Genomic DNA, 19,848 nt, shown 5'->3' with positions numbered 1-19,848 from the left:
ATATGGGAGACCTGACTGCCAGTGAGGACAGAGGTAAAACCTTGTTCAGTACTCAGCTTTTTTTATTCAGTACCTCAGCTTTTTTTGTATCTGTTTTTGCCAGCAGAAAACTTCCTGTGCTTTCAGCTGATGTCAGGAATTGACCTGTTTTTTCCAGGACCCATACAGTACACATTCAGTCTGAGTTGTCTCTGACTTGTTCGGTGTTGTAGGAGGGATTTTGCTCCCTACTCCTCACCTAAAGATTCGGGGATGTGAGAGGCACAAGAAGCCTGGCTACCAGGAAACACTGAGGCGAATAACTTGTTTACTACCTCAGACCTCGCTATGTTGGTTGAAGTCAGTTCTCTCTTCTCATTGATCTGATGAGCTACACTCTCCTTGGCCTTTTTCATCTCACCAGTGTACCTGTAGAATCATTCCTGATCTCCTCTCTGCACATCCAGAGAGCATCCCTGCATCATCGCTAGGCTGCATGCCTCCTGCTTCCTCTGCCTATACATTTCCTTGCTTTCCTTCCTTCAGTTTGTCCAGCAGATACTTGTTCAGTTATGACAGTTTCTTCCCTCTGCATATTTTCTTATACTGAGGGATGGAGAGCTCTTATCCTCTCTGAAAGGTACCCTTACAGAGCTGCCAGCTCTGTTCCTATTTCCCTAGGGACAGTTTCCTGAGGGATCTTATCCAGCAATTCCTTAAGCAGCCAGTTGACGTTACTGAAGTGTAGGGTCCCCACCTGCTCTTTGCCAGCCCCATATTCCCTGAGGTCATGAACGCCACTGAGGCATGGTCACTACAGCCCATCCACGCAGTCATTCATCTGATGTGTTTTCCTCTTTCTTCCCAGGTCTCAGTCTCTAGCTGGGAGGAAAGAGGCAAAAAAAGGATGCCATCAGCCTGCTGGAGCTACTTCAGGAGAAGTGTTGACTGAAGGTTGAGGGATGTGACCCTCTATGCCCCGATTTCAGCATGCCTGGAGTGCTAGTTCCCTTCCTGAGCCTCTATTAGGAAGACATGGACTTGCTGGAGTACAGAGAAGGTCCACAAAGTTGATTGCTGGAAGGCCTTAAGTATCTATCCTATGTGGAGAAGCTAAGAAAGCTGTGATTCATTTAGCTTGCAGAAGATTAGACTCAGGTGTATAAATACCTGCAAAGTAAAGAGGATGCAGATAGTCTCTTCTGTGCAGTGCTCAGTGAAAGGACAAGCAGCAACAGGCAAAAATGAAAATACACAAAATTCACTTGAATGTAAGAAAAGAAGCATTTTTACTCTCAGGGTAAATTCACACTGGAATAGGCTGAGAGATTGTATATAGACTCCATTATTGCAGATACACAATCCCAATAGAACATGACCCTCAGTAATTTTAGTTGACCATGTTCTGAGCACGTGGCTTGAACTAGCTGATCTCCAGAGGTGCCTTCCAAGCCCAACTGTCCTTTATTTACTTTGTACAGAAATAAAAACTCTTTTCCAGCAGAGAAGAGGGTTCCCATAATTATGCATCAAACTTAACTAACAGTAAAACTTTACTGAATTTCCAAATGTTTGTGGGAGAAAAGGAGAGCTGAAAAGCCCTTCTTTGCTACTGCTGCAGTGTTAATTGTTTACAGTATGTGATAATACAGTCAGCTCAATAAACGCTTTGCTGAGAACAGCATGCAAACACATACTCAAAGAGTTTGTGTTAAAAACTGAAGAACTTCCTATTTGGAAATCATGTAATTCACAATCTCTTTCTAGAGATAAGTTGCTTGTCAGGAAAATAAATTAATTTTATTTTTAGACCTACCAGAAGGCAGATCTGTAATCAATTATTTCTTGTGAAATCCTTCTCCAGGATTTTTGGAAAATCCTGGAGAATATTCTAATCCGGCCAAAAACAGACTTCCCTCTAAGGAAAACTTGTTTGTTCCCACAGAAAAATATAGTTGACAGAATTGAGGTTCCTTAACTGGAAGCAGTCCTTCTGACATCCCAATTCTGAACCATGCATAGCTTTGAAAATAAGACTCAAGATCTCAAACTTTGTAACTTCTGAAGCAAGAGAATGAAAGCAAAAGGTATAAACCAGTCATAGATTCTCTTTTGGCACCTACTTTTACCAAATTGCATTGTCATCTTTACACAAGCATGATTTTTTTAGTGTCCCCCAAAAATGGAAAGAAATGCTGTGATAGGATCATTTGTAAACTACTAATGGGAGATCTTGCCAGCTGGATTTCTTCTATTTGCTTAGAATTTATCACAAACTCCAATTTATCATGTGCCTGGAAAAGCAATGTGGGATTATTTAACTAATAATAATCCAGTTTATTACTCAACTTCTTTACAATATGTGAAAGAGGAGCTTCCCATTACAAATGAGACATCAAGCATCCAAACAACACATATTTCAAAGTCTCTTCAAAGCACATGGGTTTATGAAAAAGTCTGTAACTTTCAGCTGGTCAGTATTTTAACAGATTGAATAGGCCCTCCTTTCAGTGAAAGTATACAAATCAGTTTATGTGAGAAATCATAGCTTGCTAGATTATTCCTATTAACTACAACCAGTTTGCCATAGCTGTGACCTCTATACAATCTTAATGCTTGGAGCACCTGAAGTAACTAGAGGAGATCAGTCCTAGTGAAAGCCAGATACGGATTTCAGAAAGAAAAACAGATTTCATAAATAAATCACTTCTCTGTATCTAGATACACAATATCACATGTATTGGCAATGACAGGGAAGGGACAAGTATGTAGCAAATTTTCTTCAGTAAGTTGAGATAATATAGCACTGTCTTCCTGAAACTACAGAGTACCACGAGGATATATTTTAAAAATGAAACACACAAACACTTCTATATGCAGTGCTGAAAAAAACTGCTCAATCTATTATGGAATATTTCATTTTTTGTGCAAACAAAATAACAGATACTTGATGTTATTACCATCAGGGAAGAATACAGTACTTGCAGCACCTTTACCAAGACTGGTCTCTGCCAGGAAGCAGGAGAGCCAGCAAAACCTCTATCTTCAGTGTTCAAGATTAAATTCATCAGCATAAAGAAAAGGAGTGTTTTTCTGTATCAGATAACTTTTATTGCAATAGTTTAGTTTTGGAGAATTTATTATTTGTTTTTGCACGGCTGTGTATTAGCACACATGCATATCATGACTGACAGCAATGGACTTGTACAAGAGGCTACCTGAAAACCTGGAAGTCTTTGATTAAAGTTCTTTTGTCAGGTGTTTGAGATTTATATCAGCCTTCCTGGTACCTGAGAACAAGGGCATCTGGAAGAGTTTGATCATCACAAATCGTATATTATCTACACTAGTATTGTTTTCCAGAAAAAATGAAATTTCAGTAGTCAGGGCTCTAAAATCAAATCCCGTCTTTGACATATTAGAAGAAACTACAAATTCCATAATGCATAATATTATTTTTCTAATGTATCACTGGTCCATAACAAGAAACAATCTATTATATAGATTTTGCATTCAATCTTTTTGTCAAAAACTACACAGTACATCAAAAGTTAATAACATTGGGGAGTTCAGTGATTAATATGGAAACAAGTGGTATATTACAAATTTTCTTTTGTTCCTCATTCACAGTGACGAAACTGCTAGGATTTAACCTTTAAGGGTTAAAGAGTTTAATCAATGTCAATGTCTGATCTTCTGAAGGCGATAAAGAACAGTCTGTCTAGCGATACCCAACAGAACATCACTTTGTCAAGCCACAAAGCGCCCAATAGCTTGTCAAGTAAGTTACCAGAAACCTCTTTGTGGTTAGAACTCAGCTCCTTCCTGCTTGACCTATTATTTGATATTTGACCACTTGGTTGCAAGACACTTGCTCTTTCCAGCTGAAATGTCACTGGGGCATCTTGTCAGCTCCCCGACATCTCGGCCTGACATACAATTTTACTTTTGTGTGCTACAAGGCAGAAAATGCAGGGCAATGGCCTTGCTTTAAATTCTGTCAGCATCAAAGATGGGCGTCACTCTTGGGTCCTACCAACAACAACAAAAAAAGGAGTCTATTTGAAGGTCAAAACAGCCATTACTTTAAAGTCTTTCAGCTTAAACTAAATATATTACCTGCAACATTGGTTTGGGAACTGTCCTTATAAAGTACATAAACATATCATCAGAAATCCTCCCTGCACAATTGTTCTTCTTTCTTATGAAATGCAGACTTGATAAAAGGGTGAGTTTTCAATGCCTGCAGGGACCAGATTCAGCAGTTAACTTAACTTGTTCAAATAGGCAAGTGGTATCATGTAGCTTTACAAGGAGCAACCTGACCTTCTCACATTGACCAGCAGTGACATTATTGTGCAGGAAGAGAAGCAGTCACATCATTTCTGTTTTGCACAACCTGCTTAAAGTTTGCAACTAAATGCTTGTCTTCAGTTGAGCTGACAAGAGAAAAGAGGGGGCTCAGTGAACCATGGCAGGGCTGCCATGAAATGACAGGAATCATTGGCATACATTTCAAATAGCTCTCTCAATCCTATTAAAGTATTGCAGTCCTGCTTTAAAATAGACAAGTATGAAACAACTTTGATAGATAGAGACTAAAATGGCTTATTGATTTTTTTTTTAAGACTGAGGAAAATTACCCAAAATGTGTCATTCTTTAACATTTAAAAATATATTACATAAAGAAAGAGCAACCACAATAAATAGAAGTTTAAAAAATAGCTGTTTTGGTATGCAAAGAACTGGAAACACAGAAATGTGAACATGTAAATGCACATTTTTCATAACACCGTAAAATTAATGTCAAAAAATACAAACACTGAACTACAATCGAAAGGTAGCAACAAAATTGCACTTTAATTGCATCATTTTACATTAATGCAATTTTTTTTCCTTCTTGAAGATTATTGATACAAAATCCATTTTCCATTGTTCTTTTGGGACTGTATGTGACATTCAGGGTGAAGGAATAGACTGAAGACTGAGAATTGGCTCTATTGTGCATAAAACTGTTGTAGGATGTGTCAAGATCAGCTTTCAATGCCAAAAAATCTGGGATTCAACGCTGGTCAGGCTGAATTCCTAGCTTGAAGTCATGGTGATGTTTGAACTCCCTCTTGATTCCTGAAGTAAAATGAAGTGATATAAAAAATAATATCCTGAGAGATTCTACACTCAATGTTAAGCAAGAAAGAAAAATAGTATATATATTGATGCACCTTTTAGTATTATACCCTTTACAAACAGATGTATATGAAGTATCTGCAAGTGTCCATTTTTTGTTTCAAACATTTATTTAAAGTACGTGATACCCGAATATATATGTATGCATATATAAACCTGTAATAAGCAGAAACAAAGCAGAAACGCACCAATTGTGCAACAGTAAGTACAATATAAGTGTTATAAAACTATAGCCCATATTATTTGAAGCGTTTAAAATATTCACAGAAAACATTTACTCCTCTTCATCATCATTCCTAAGTTCTGATTTTCTTAAGCAGGTAAAGAAACTTATCTTTCTCACTGTTATTGGGAAAAATGTGCTTTGTTACCAGTGGAAGTTACTAAATCAGTTTAAAATATATTTTGCCGTAAATTGAAATCAAACACTTCATATTCTTTGAGCATTAGCTTGTTAGAAGATTGTTGAGAATATACACTGAGTGTACCTTGCCGGGAAACACAGCTCATCTTTCAGTGAATCAGACATTCAGTCAAACAGTTACAAAGGTTAGACCATCTAAAATTCAACATTAAATAACTTGCAGAACCAAAACATTGTGCATTCTACTTTGAAAGATTATGAATACCAGTATATTGACATTAATATAAACACTAAATAGAGACACCGCACATTTATTTAAATATCTATTAAAAATACAAAATGCAATGTCATATTACTTTTCTGCCCTTTATCAAGGTATTTTAGCCAACATTCTACATAGCTGTGAAAAGTATAAACAATCATTTCACTATGCCAGAACGTATGGGAAAACTTCACATCCAAAGCATAACTATGGATAAGACAAAAAGTAAGGCTGTTACAGTATATCCTCTCTTATTTTTTAAACACTCTCTTCTCAGCATTTGAGAAGGAGTGTATGTGTATTCACATACACAAATACAAATGAGGAAAAAATGCACATATCTACAGGCACCCAGGTTCAACTACACAGACTCACAGATATACAGACAGAGGCAGCAGGGTGTATGTATATTCATATTTCAACTAATCCAGACTTAATCATATGTATACAGACATGTTCATGAAAGATCCCCCTTTCCTCTCTTACTATTGCTGGAGAAAAATCAATGGTTGCTTCTAACACCTATTTCAACAGTTCTCTTTGATATGGACTCTTTTGATTTCCTGGCTCATCACAAGCCATACTGCAGACCCTGTAAACAGCTGGGTTATGCTACAGCTTCATTAAGAACACATGCAGTAGCCAATTTAGATGACTGATCCAAGGAGATGATTAAAATGAGGTAGTGCCTTTAGTTTTTCTAAACTACGGTGGTTATGAGGATGAGATAACCAGAGTGATCTGTAACACACTGCCTATTCAGTCCTGCTCAATACTATGCAGAATGGGAACCACTACAGAGCAAAAGCACAAAGAAGCCTCACTTTGCGTTTGTAGCAGCATATCTGAAATGAGATCTCAATGTAGGTATCCACCTCTTACACTGATTAATAGATAGTTATTTGTATGCTTTAATTAGCTGACATAAATTCTCTCTCTCTAAAAAAAAAAAAAGGTCATTCATAAGAAAATATGAACAAGATACTGAAGTATGCGAATGAACTGTGAGATTCTAGAAATACTTCTGTGTGTAGGCAAATGAAGTCACTAAGACATAAGTTATTAACAGGTTTCACTCAGGATAATAAATACTGAAGATAAATATAAACATAGAAATTTGTACTTCTTTCATTATCTTAATTTATCAGCATATCTTAGTGACTAAAATTGCATGCTACTATTGCTACCTCATAATATTCTTTTTTTGGATATAGTGATGTTACTTTTCGAGGAACATGGCATCAAAATCCCAGTAAAAAGAAATGAGATTTCCTTTGAGAATAGCAGAAAAAAGTATGAAACTTAATGATTGGCAGCAAGTCAATAGACTATGTTACAGTAAAAGCTTCACTGTTGGGGGAAAAAAGCTCTGCTTTAGTTATCCAGATCCTGTGCTGTACTTCTTGCAAGGAACAGAATACTATTCATTGAGTAGAAGGGAAATCAGATCGAATAACGACATGACTGATGTAAAAAAAATCTTGGCCGTTTCTCATAAGAACTGTTTTGATGCAATATCATTATATAAACTCATGAAGAATAAGAAAACCATGTTCTTTAGGTTAGCAGAGGAAAAAAAGTAGAACTGTTATAATACACGTTGTTTGAACACATACCTACACAACAGAATTTTTAAAGGTAGTTATAATTTTCCAACAAAGCCCTTTGAACATCATTTTGTTTAGAGACCTTTCTAAAATATGTATTAAACTGACCAACTCAGATGACTGTGCCAGGGCTGTGATGATTATTCATCATATGAATACGTATTCAGGTGATTTTTAAAAGAGGAATTACACATCTTAAATAAGATGCAGGTATTATTAAATAAGATGTCCGGTATATCTTTAACACATCATTTTTATTTTCCTGATAAGCCATAAATGATTCCATCTAAACTGTTGCACTTCATCAGGTAAACAAGTATTTAGGACACAGCGGGTCTAGCAAGAATAGGCTTTCAAAATGTTTATGAAATACAGTAATTGGTCATGCTCTAGAGTCATTTTTCAAAATCTGATAACCTAATTTTATAAAAAACATTTTCCCAAAAGCAAAGAAAATATGAAAGATTAGTCTATACTATGAAATAGTTGCTTCTTGCACTGTAGTTAATTTAAGCAATTTTTTTATTGTTAGACACGGAAATAAGACTTCTGAAACAACTGTTCTTTACTGTTCTTTTGTGACTAACCTATGATCACATTTGTGACCTAGTTAAGTGGTTGCTGTTTCACAAAAGTTAAAACTGACTCATAATGGGTTGCTTTATAATGAATGACATTGGGAGAGAATATTAAAATACCATCAGTGTTACGTTGGTATGTATGTACCAGTCTATTCAAAAGCATCATGTTGGGATCAAAAACACCCTATTTTGCTTATATGTATCAACACTTGTGAAATAATACACACAGTCAGATGCTTGGAAGTAGAAAACTGTGCATCTGTTTTGTCAGTGGTGCAAACAAATAACTACATAAAGAATTACACTGTCAGAAATATATTGTTTATCTTCAACAACAGGAGTAAGATCTATAACCAGAATAGAAGCCACAGATCAGTCAGAACGGTTTTAGCCTTCAAAGTCAACACAAAGATAATTTTACTGGACCACAATCTTCACAATAATACCACAACTTTCCAATTGCTTTCCATTATTTGTATGCTAAACAACTCCTTCCATTTCAGCAATTTCCCACCACTAATTTCAGTCACTTTAAACTTCTTTCAAATATTCAATTACAAAACACAGTAGCACAAATTTCCCTTCTCCCCTTTTGTAACATACATAAAACTATAATATATATATATATATATATATAAAAATAGTAAACGTAGTAACATGCTTTGTGAGTTAAGGCTTCTGGACTGTGAAAGACAAACTTGCACGTATTATTTTGACTGAGGTAAGGAAGTAATGAAGCCACTTAGAGCAGAAAATGACCAAGAATGGTATGTAATGAAAGGGCAGAAAGAATACTGAAGTTGCAGTGTAATACAACGACTCAGCTAGAGAGGTTCTCCGTAACTCATTCTTTTCTCACATGGCAAATTAAGGATGACAAATTAAGAATTACAAAGCCGAAGTGTTATACTGGAAGTCACCACACTACAAGCTACCTAGATAGTGAGGATGGCTGGCAGAAAATAGAAGTGCCGAGGGAAAAGAAAGCTGTAGTTTCTCCCAATCTCTAAAATGGCTGTAGCACAGCCACTCAAGTAGAAAGGAATGTGAGTTAAGCACAGAAACTGAGAGCAAGGGGAAAAGTGGGAAATAATATATTCCTTCACAGTTGATTTCTGGTACTGATTCCTTCCTTTCTCTCTCCCTCACCCCAAATCTAGAACATACACACATGTAGGCACCAACCAAATGGACAATAATATTTTTCCTTCTTCTTCCATGTATGCTATCACTGTGTTCCTTCACTTCACCACAGTGATATCTATCTCAGTAACTGTTAAAAAACTAGCACTGCCTATGATTCCATTTTGCTGCACTTATGTGGAAAACCTATTTCCCTGTAAAAAATTTTTCACGTCACTCACAATCTTCTTCTCAGACTGCAAGTACCAGAACTGAGTTGGGTTCTGCCACACAATACCAAGGGACATCAGCATGCTGCTGATTCACTTGCTGTTAGAAGCAGCTCAAACAGCCATTTCTCACTTGAAGTGAAACAAATAAAACATCAGTCTGATGAAAATGCTAAAACAGCTGCTTAAAATGGAAAGTATTACTATTGACATTGCTAGTTAACAAACTTCTTCAAAGCAAGAATGTATGCTGGCCAAAACTAGAAAGTTTGCTTCCTGAGTCAATAACTTTGCAATTCTGTATTCTGAGACTGTAAGACTAAATTTCTGCTCTGACACAAAGTAGGAAAATTGTAACATTCAGTATAAATTTTAATTGTCAGCACTCCTGCCTGGATTCTGGAAACAATTTACTATCGGAGAATAATTCCATGGACTGCCAACTCATTACATATTAAGTCAGAAAGGTAGACACACAACATACTTTCTTCCTTGGATGAGCCTAGCCAACAATACTAAAGGCTTTTTTCATTTTCAAAGAATTCCCTCTTCAACTTTCAGGAGTTATTAAACAAACATGATTATAAAATATCTGGAAATCATTTTTTTTCTGCTTCTGTAATGCTTTTGTATTTAATGCATTCAGTGAAATCACACTCTTGAGGCTCAATTAAAAGCAATTAAAGGAAGATTTCATAATATTTTGCTTGTTTTCTAAAAGAAAATCTTGTTATATTCAAACATACTTAAATCTGTTCCATTTGAAGAATTAAAGATGGCTTACCACATCAGAACACTTTATCTTCAATGTCTTCTTCACTTAAAGAGAGAGAATTTGGTTTTGCATTGTTAATTTTAATGATTTCCAAATATTCTGGCCAGAAATCTACCCTACAGCCTACACAGTCTTTTTTTCCAGGTACTGCATTGGAAAACACATAGCAATCTCCCATTTTCAGGTCAAGTTGTCTGCACTGCACTGTAACAATTCCAAAACACAAGACACAATATATATATATAGTGTACTACTTTCATGGTGAAATGCTCGCTCAATATGCTCTTCAATCCAAGTTTCCAAATTCTTTACTATAGGAGCATGAACTCATGAGGGAATTTTTGCCCATACTACCTACCAGAGATTTTCCACTTTCTCAAGAATAGACGCAACTTCTATTCTTTATTTTTATTCTTAATATCCATTCTCAATGGCTACTGGTTTATTTGTGCTGTGCAACCAACACTGAAAGGAACACTGTATTCTTACTAAGCCTTTGTGACAGCTCTCCATGCTTTGCATTAGTGTACTGTAAGACACTGACACTTCTGTTGCTTCCAGTGAGACTTTCTTAGCCTATGTGAGTTTTATTACAGCTTTTTATTGCCTCTGATCAGTATTTCTCTCTGATGGTCACCTTTGCTGCTCTTTCCCTTTTTCCAGAAAGAAGATAGATGATGACTACAACTGGAGACTGAAGTACACATGACCGCATGTTGAGGCACAATTGGCTCATGAAGTAGTACTTGCCACTCACTGCTTAGACTCTCCTTCTGTCAGCACTCATGGAAAAGCAGTCCCCATCCAACAAGTTAAAGTGTCAAATTTCATATTCTCTTGAGAAATAAGTATTCAGTCATCAGCTGAACTCTTAGGCTTTGGGCCTGTCTGTAAGCCTTCAAAGTACCTTCTGAGTTGCATGCATACTGCCACCCTAGCATAAAAAGGAAAGAAGTGTATTTACATTCATTTTGCCAAACATTAGCATCTTCTGTCCAATCATTTGAATGCAGAAGTGTTAGGAGAAAACAGCTTAGAGAACAAGAGTTGACACGTACAGTGTGAAATCTTAAGGTGCTTGAATGCAATGAGGGAGAAAGTGAGACAGAACCACATTTCATCTCCCTAACTGTGCGATAGTCCACATGAACTTTGTGACAGGTCTCTGTCTCTCAGCCACACTTGACTAGCTTCTGCTGACATTCAGCTGTCAGACAGCAACCCTTTACCATGCCCCTAACATGCTCTACAGCTTCACCCAATTAACTCGCTTTCACTTGACATTGCAGCAAAAAGCTTCATAATAGGTGGTCAAGGTGCATGGTGTCTGCTTGCCCTCTAACTGCTCACGCACAGCAAAATGCTTAGCTACCTTCCTTTTTGTCTTTTTGCTCAAAACGGGTGCAACTACCATCTAGGCTTTTCATTACTAAACAGACAAGGAAAGCTGAGCTTTGCCAGTAGTGCATTAATCTGTCTTTTACCAAAGACTAATTTTAATGTGGATTCGTAGAGCAAATCATCACAAAAGATTTTGGCAAAAATGAAATTACACTAATTCAATAAAACACTTCAATCACTTTATAATTAATGAAGATATATTGGCAATACAGGTAAAAGGGGAAAATACAGAAAAGGTAACTATTTGTAACAGTAACTTTTAACAATATAAACGAGGAAGGTCTATGAACACTGGAAATGTTTTTATGATTCAGTTTTCTTGCATTAAAAATATTCAGGCATTCAGAATATTATTTTTTGCTGTGTATTTCTGCCAAATCTACAGTATTTTAAAGAATAAGGATCACAACAATGAAGCTGTATAGCTAACAAAATAAATGAACCATCTAAATTGGGAAAAAAAATATTTTAGGATCTACTGATAGATTATTTTAAAATGAGAACAAACATGGAACTTACTGCTACTCTCAAGACAGATGCCTGGAGAATATTCTCTTGCTCACTACTTCTCTCCAAAGAATTCGAATAGATATGTAGACCAAGTCAGAAAATTCTTTCAAGAAGCCAATATTCAGCATGAACTGATGATATTCAAGTGCCCTTTGATGGAGAGGCTTATTAACGAAGCTGGAACAGACTGGATGAGTGTCTGGACAGCAGAATTATGAGAGCAGCTGCAGTGAATGCCTTGTGGTAGCCTTATCGGTTTCAACAACTCTAAAGACTATCCACTGAGTCTGCAGATTCCGTTGTTTGCTAAATTACAGCAAATTCAGAAGATTATGTTACCTATTTGCTTCCCAGCATATCTATAGGGTCTAGTCCCCCTGAAGTTCTCTCTAAAAACCCCTGAAAGAGCATTTGTTACAAAAGAGATCTGGTTTTTATAAGGAGAAGCACACAACCAGCTTGCAGAAACTGGAAACTCAAGAGAAGCTGTAAACATGAAGGAAGGAAACCAAAAAGGAAACATATTGATTGAGGCGTAAAGCATACACGTCCTTCAGCAGTAATTTATGGCAAGGAGATAGAACCAACTTATCTTTATGCAAGGTGGTAAAAAGAAACGTCATACGCACTTAGGGTACCTGCTTTAGCAGGGTTGTTGGGCTCAATGACCTCTTGAGGTCCCTTCCAACTCCGGCAATTCTGTGATTCTGAGATTTGGAACTGGCACACCTCTGAAAGAGGTTGCTGATGCCAAAATGAGTAATTTTCAGCAATGAAAACAAAACGCAATGAGCATCTCGTTCGTATTTCAGGTAGGAAAATGCTATTACACAGGCTTACAAAGAAGTGTCAGGAAAGGACAAGGCCTTTTAGTGGAGAAAACAACTGCAGATCCTGAAATGTGAAGAGAGATTCTAAACTTGTGAATTGACAGCCTTCAGCATTCCATAGAAAATTGCTGGATTGTAGGTAGCTCACAGGAGACAGAATTGGGATGATAAGCTGGATGACTAACACGACTTGGCTGTACCTATTTGAAAAACAGAGTTTTTTCTGTTGTTTTTTGTTTGTTTTAGCAAAGACTGTAATACAGATCAACTCTTGCATGTTGAGTACAAGCATCTACATTTGCAATAGGCTATAGGACTGTAACTCATCTCCTCTAAAAAATATTAAATCAAGAGGCCTCTTCAAAAGATCTTCTAATGACAGAATAAAAAAAGGTAGCATTAATGCCACGCTTAGAAGCGAGGCGTTACTGCTTTCAGCCTTATTTTCTCAACAGAAAATGTTGAGAATGGAACAGGAATGTTTATTATTAAAACCATCAATGTAGCAAGAGGACAAAAGGTTCCACCCTCCTAGCACTGACCAGTGCAGAGGCATTTCCTAGGTCATCCAGTGAAGTACAGACAGTCACCTCAGTCAAAATCCTGATAAGGGCTTCATCCCCTGCCCCTGAATATACTGCAGGAAAAGATTCACCTTTGGCTCCCTGTATGTTTGAGGTATTTTCCAAACTTTTGTTCGCTTATTCAAAGCAAACATTTTAATGTTCATTCATCCCCAGTAAAAACTGGTTCACATAACTTCAGGAGGAAATTACTCCTCCTGTATATTACATAAAGTATCTCATGCAGTGTGTATTCAAAAGGGTATTTTTAAAAGGTAGCTTTATAACAGTAATTGTTAAGGAACACAGTTGGCATTCCTGCAGCACTGCTTCTAAAATTACAGTTCACATCTGAATGGCCTAAAAAAAAATACTTTTTAGGTTCAATTTCAGTTGACAGCAAACATGTAGGTCTTTTGTAAATGCACGATCCAAATTACACTAACTGGGCAAGGAATCAAGCTTATCAGTTATAAACAACTTGAGTGTGTGTGAGCTCGGGTTACTATATCTGTTGGTTTTGGCCCAATTTACATATACAGTCATATTTCAGACTGAGATTAAACAACACTCTAACAATTGCTTCAGCAGAACTTTTTATACTTAGTAGATTCAAGAGTACAGTCAGCCTCTAAGAACTGTTTTTCAGTCAGGTACTAGACCATCACTTTCTGTGAGGCCGAACATGTAGTTAGAGTGAGGCAAATGGAACTAATATTTCCTGCATACCAATCATATTTTATGCGAATCAACATTAAAAAAATGCTAATGGAATTTCATCCTTCAGTATACATATGGCAAATGTGTGTTCTGAAAGCACAGAAGAATTTATTTTTTTCAAAAAGCCACCACATACAACACTGAAAACATTCATCCGGCACACAACGTTTTTATCAAAGTTTAATGAGAAGCATAGAAGGAGACTTGGAGGGAAGTTCCTTCAGCTTTTTGGCTTTTATAGCAAGAAAGCTGTAGCATAACTTTAAAAAATCATTTTACAATGGGATATTTCTGTAATTTGGTCTGCTTCCTAAGTTTCAGAATGGTATCTTGAAATTCCTTTACTTAGAACTCCTGATTAGATTATATTCTTCCAAAAAATCTTTTATTTAGAGTATAGCAAACTTCAGCAAGTAACTAAATGCAACTAGAAATTTCTAAAGCTACAGGATGTTTTGACATGTGCAAATGAAATGAAATGAAATTGAAATGAAATGGGACGACTGTTATGTCAGGCTGCCCTATTTCAGTTGCAGGATTTGCACAGGCTCCCAAAAGAGTGCAGTACAATCAGCGAAACCCTGTGAGAAACCTTGGTGTTGCAGAGTCTGAAAGACTGAGAGGGACCCTAACAGGGATTATACCCCTATAATCACCATATGAGCCAATTATTTTGTGATCAAGTGACACACACAGGTACTCAACCAAACCTGAAAAATCAGTGAGCTATTTCACAACTGTGGTTAATTACCTGTAATATCTAAGTAGGACAAAAGGCTTCTCAAAATATCTACGAACACACAATTTTAGCACAGGCAAGTATTGCAGTGTCAGCTTTATGGTGACATTTCCTGATTGAACCACATGTCAATTGCAGTTCAGGCACAGATTCAGAAGTGTGGTGTCTTAACATGGCTCTGAAAGTTCCAGGGATCTCTCTCCAAAAACCAGGAAGAACTGAAGGAAGCAATTACACTGTCTGAAAATGACGAATAGGAATAATTGCATCATCATCGTGCCACTGTGCTTCCTTAATACCATCAAATGTAGCAGGGAAACAGTTGTTTTTCCACACTGTCCTTGCCCACATTAATACACCTTACTACCTACTGTGTATTTTAAAGGTACCTTTCCTTCTTTAAAAAAAAAAAAAAAAAAAATCAGTTGATAGCTTAATGAAAAGAGGCTCCTTCCCTTCCAAAAGCGATACCTTCTGAATGAAGTCAACAAAGAATAATTTTTTGTAAAATGGAAAAAATATATCTTAAGAATCACATTGTGTTTTTAAATCTCTTTAACTGCACTGAACTGTTACACAAACTAAAGGAAACAAAAATATTTGAAAAGGTTTTAATCATGATAATATCTCCACAGTTCACAATGAGTTGACAATTTTTTTACCTTATCAGGTAGTCATTTCACATTGTAAAAATTTCTTCAAGTACCAGTTTATTCAACAGGCCAAATTGCTTCAGGGAGCCAGGTCTCTAGAGAAAATAAGTCCTCAGTATGATTAACTGGAAAAACCGCTCCATTGCTACATAATGTGGAGTTTCACAAGCTTCCATGAAAGGTTTTTATACGTAATTTAAAGATGACAACAATAAATAAGTAAGTAAATGCTGGTTAAATATTAAGCAGTGTGACTTAAATATGTAAAACCCAATAAAGATAAACACTAAAATGTAACTTGCTGACTGTATGCGCCTAAATCGTGTCTACATTACAGGAACAGGCATGAGTTAAGAAAAGTGTTACGCTTTATGCCCTAACACTGAACTTCCTCTTTTTATCTGTGCAAGTCATATTCTCTAACATATTTTATAGAGCACATTTTTTTTATTTCTTGCATTAACTTTTATTCTTAGAGTACAAAATGCAAACAATCAAACAACAGAAATAGGTAAGCAGAAGTATTTCTACAAAAACGTTACTTTATAGTGAAAATGTCACAGAAAAGAACACAAAGTCTGCTCTTCTTTTCCCCAAGTGAAAACGATGTAAACATGAACAATTACACAAGAAGGCAGAAGAAAAAAGCATGACCAAATATTTGATTTCTACAAATTCCAGAAAGGCACAAATTCAAGGACACTGCTGTGGTTTACAGCACCTTTCCTCACCATCATCATTATCTCCCTTCGGCCTGTACAGGGTCTTCCATATGGTCTAGTCCAACAGATGAGAAATCTGCTGTGGGACTGATAGTGGAAATGATGCCTGGCCTTTCCAAGGCAGTGCACCAGAAGCAGAATAAGAGGAGAAAGAGTCATTGGAGGTAGCTGTTTCCTTTGAGGGAAGGTCTGCCCCTAGCAAACTGTAGATTCTCCAGCCCAAACCAGTTAAATGCCAACACAATTTTAATTTTTTTCTTTTTTTTTTTTTTTTTTTTTGTAGTGAGTGAGTGTAGCCTGATGCATGCCACACTGAGGGCATGCTGCACATACAGGCAATTCTAAGGCTGGCTGAGAAACAAGAGTCTCTCCCTACGCAGTGGACAGATACTGTTACAAAATAAGAAGAAAAGCCATGAAAGACAACAAAAATCCTTCCACCTGTTATACCAACTGATCTAATCTCAACTCCCAGCTAACATCTCAACACCTTGAACTATTCATCAAAGCTAATGAATGACGACCAGCCTGGAATTTTCTTCTTTAACACTGCACTGTATAATTAGCTTGAGATACACAAAAACTCAAAATTAAGCAGGAGTCGGAAGGAGTCAAGGAAATCATTAATCACAACAGCACACTTTATGTGATTTAAATTCACAATGATATGAAGATATGAGGAAGATGACAATCTGGATTCCACGCATTCGCAAAACATTTAAGTTTCTGAGCTAGACTCATTCAGGCACAGCTACACTTTAATCCCGTCCAAAAATTTCTCAGTGAATTCACAGTCACAGAAAAGACAGACAATCTCTTTATGTTTAACCCACAGTTTAACAGAGAATAATAGAAGCTTCCCAGCTCCCTTTCTTGAAATAACTTCTTCAAACGGGAGGAGGAAGCACCTTCTGGCCTGAGTAAAAGTTCTCGAGTCTGGAAAGAAGTGAATTTGTCTGCTTTTGTAGAGAAAATTCCTTTTCTTCTATAAAGCCAGTAAAATTGTGTCCTTGGCTCTGTTCTTTTGTAAAAACTTTTTCTCAGGGTTAAATGTCCTGGTCTATAATATCAAGTTCTCAAAATAACAGCCTGTCTAGCACTCCCGATACTTTTATTTCTACTATAGCATTAGCAGTACATGCAACCACATTTAAAAGTTTCTCTTATTTTGATGTTCTGAAAATTTCACTTTGGGAAATGTGGGAGGAAGGCAAATGAAACAAAGGCATGTAGCAAACATGAAGCAAACATGCAGCTGGCAGATAAAAAGCACTGCATATTACCAATGAAACACATTCTGAAAGACTGCTGCATAGACATCTGACAAGGAAAATAGTATCACACAGCTGTCTCCTGACTCAACATTGTCCTCCACAGCCACTGAGGCCTTTCTGAAACATTCAGTTCCACAAAGTCCCACAAATCATTTTGCAAATAAAATAAAAGACTGGCTCACTTCTATCTTTTTCCCTTGAAAATGAAAGAAAATGAAACATAGGCATTCAGCTCCTTTATCCTGCTAATCTGGTGCAGACAGCGAATGAATGGGCAGCGTTTCTCTACAAGGCAAACTTGAATCTATGCTTTAGAGCTGTTTCCTTGTCCAAACCATTAGTCTCTCTGAACTAATTTCCAATTAGTTACTCTAGGAAGTACAATTGTTCCCCTGGCCTGAACACTTAGGGTAGGAAATGAATACAGTGCTAGTTTCCAAGTGTCTTGTTTTCAGTCCTGGGAACTGAGGACCCTTGCTTGTGAGTTGGTAGTTCCAGTACCTTACTAGAAACACATTTTTAATGCCATAGAAATGCAAACCATGAACGAGAAAGGGAAAGGAGCTTAGCTTCCTGAAAACATGACCTTCCTTTTCTGCAGCTCAGCCAATGACCTGAAAGATTGTTTTGTGCTTAACATTGGAATAAACCTGTGGTCATTTAGGAGCTTCATGGTTTCCATTAAGCCGCACAGCATGGACATTTGGAATTTCATGGCAACTGTGAAGTGAGAATGTAGACCCTGCTTTTCCAAAGCAAAGGCAACTGCCGAGAGCTAACACCCACACACATTCACTCACATTCCTTAGCCAATTCTTGTCATTAAAGAGGCTTTCAAAACAGACAGAACACCACACACACACACAAAAAAAAAAAAAAAAAAAAAAAAAAAAACTAAACAAACCACTTAAATCGCCTTCTTTGAGCACTTGAAAGCAGAATACTACCACTAGAAACATAATGCTTAAATGCAGCAAATGCATTGTGTCCATCGATAGTATTCACGGCATTAATTCTGCAACTGCACTGAATAGCTGAACTATTGGAAACCACCTAATTACCCAAACATTTACCTCTCTGCAGGTGTAAATACATGGGCCTAATAAGCTTTCCCACTGTGAAAGCAGTTACTTAAATTATATTAAAATATTAAAAACTATTTAATGAGTTTTTTTCCCCTAAAGTAAATTGAGTGTGTGCCTTAACCTGCTTCAGGCAAAGGAAGTTTCAAACATATTGGTTTTGAAACTAGCCATTATTTCCCATGTTGCAAAAATGGCAATTTTATTTCCCAACAGCAAATGAAACTGTCAGGAAAATTTAGATGCAATAAAATTGGGTGGTTAAACCAACATGCTGGATTTGGAATAAAACTGAATTAAAGGAATTAAAATTAAGCATTATGTCAGTCAAACTTTATAAGAACTATTTTAAACAGGGCGGGTTTTCTTCTTCTTCTTCGTTTTTGCGAAAGTTAGGATTTGGACTCGGTGGAGTCCAGCCGTAACTACCCATTTTATGTCCATCAACGGTGTCACATTTGAAATTTGCGCAATGAAAAATATTTTGCATAAAATGTGTTGCTTCTGGCAACATTTCTGCCTAAATAAAAAGTTGTCAGGCAGTGTGTGACTTTAGTGGTACAGAGTTTTAAAATGGTGGCTTCAGTCCAAGGCTAGCTAATAACGGCTGACATGCACTGGAATCTTGAGGCCTAAATCAACATTGTTTTCACAGCTGTAATTAAGCCACCTAATCAGAAGCACATTTTGACGGGACAGTTTCTGGAAGCCAGACATTACAATTTCTTATGCCTGGAGCGCAGTGGCTCATGAGAGGTCCTCATTTAATTTCAGGTTTAAAAAAAAAAAAAAAAAAAAAAAAAAAAAAGGCTGTAAAATGAAAAGACTATAAAAAAGCAGTGTACGACTGTTGAAATGAAGCAGGCCTATGTGTTCATGCCTTGACCAACCCCATATCCCACCCTCCTTCGGCTCTCTGCCGAGTCCCCAGCTCTCAAGTGGCAGCTGCACGCAGTGAGATTAAGGGCTTCTGCCAAAGTCAACAGATGAGCTGGTCTGAACTGGCTCTCTGTGTGTTCTGATTGTAAATTGTGCTGGTGATGATTAGAGAACTCTAACACAGGATGTCGACTCTTAAAACTGTCCAGAGAAAATATTATTTTTTTTTAAGTTCAGGAAATTTTTTTAAACTTCTTTTGTGGGCTGGTACATAGTGTTGTGTCTATAGCTTTCACATGATTCAAAGGTGAATTCACACAAATGAAGTAACTAAATTACTGACGGAAAGGACACCTGTACACGCTCAC

The 19,848-nt window shown here is 36.9% G+C and overlaps 1 protein-coding gene across 3 annotated transcripts in view; it reads right to left on the bottom strand.

Moving 5' to 3' along the window:
- Positions 1–19,848, bottom strand: part of CCDC171 (coiled-coil domain containing 171) — a 186,611-nt gene that overhangs the window by 20,552 nt on the left and 146,211 nt on the right. Inside the window, exon 25 of one of the 3 annotated variants that reach the window (XM_042826746.1) lies at positions 2,410–5,106. The exons of 1 other annotated variant lie outside the window; for it this stretch is intronic. The gene's annotated coding sequence lies outside the window, so the exon portion shown is untranslated. Of the gene's footprint in view, positions 1–2,409; positions 5,107–15,567; positions 15,619–19,848 lie in introns of those variants that run through there. One more of the 3 variants, XM_042826748.1, reaches the window with a different exon arrangement.

Source organism: Centrocercus urophasianus, unplaced genomic scaffold (genome assembly GCF_019232065.1).
Source record: "Centrocercus urophasianus isolate 14NV4802_14NV808 unplaced genomic scaffold, USGS_Curo_1.0 seq_27, whole genome shotgun sequence".
Taxonomy (NCBI): Eukaryota; Metazoa; Chordata; class Aves; order Galliformes; family Phasianidae; genus Centrocercus; species Centrocercus urophasianus.
Note: the sequence above shows the minus strand (reverse complement) of the source record. Positions and strands in the feature narration are given on the sequence as shown.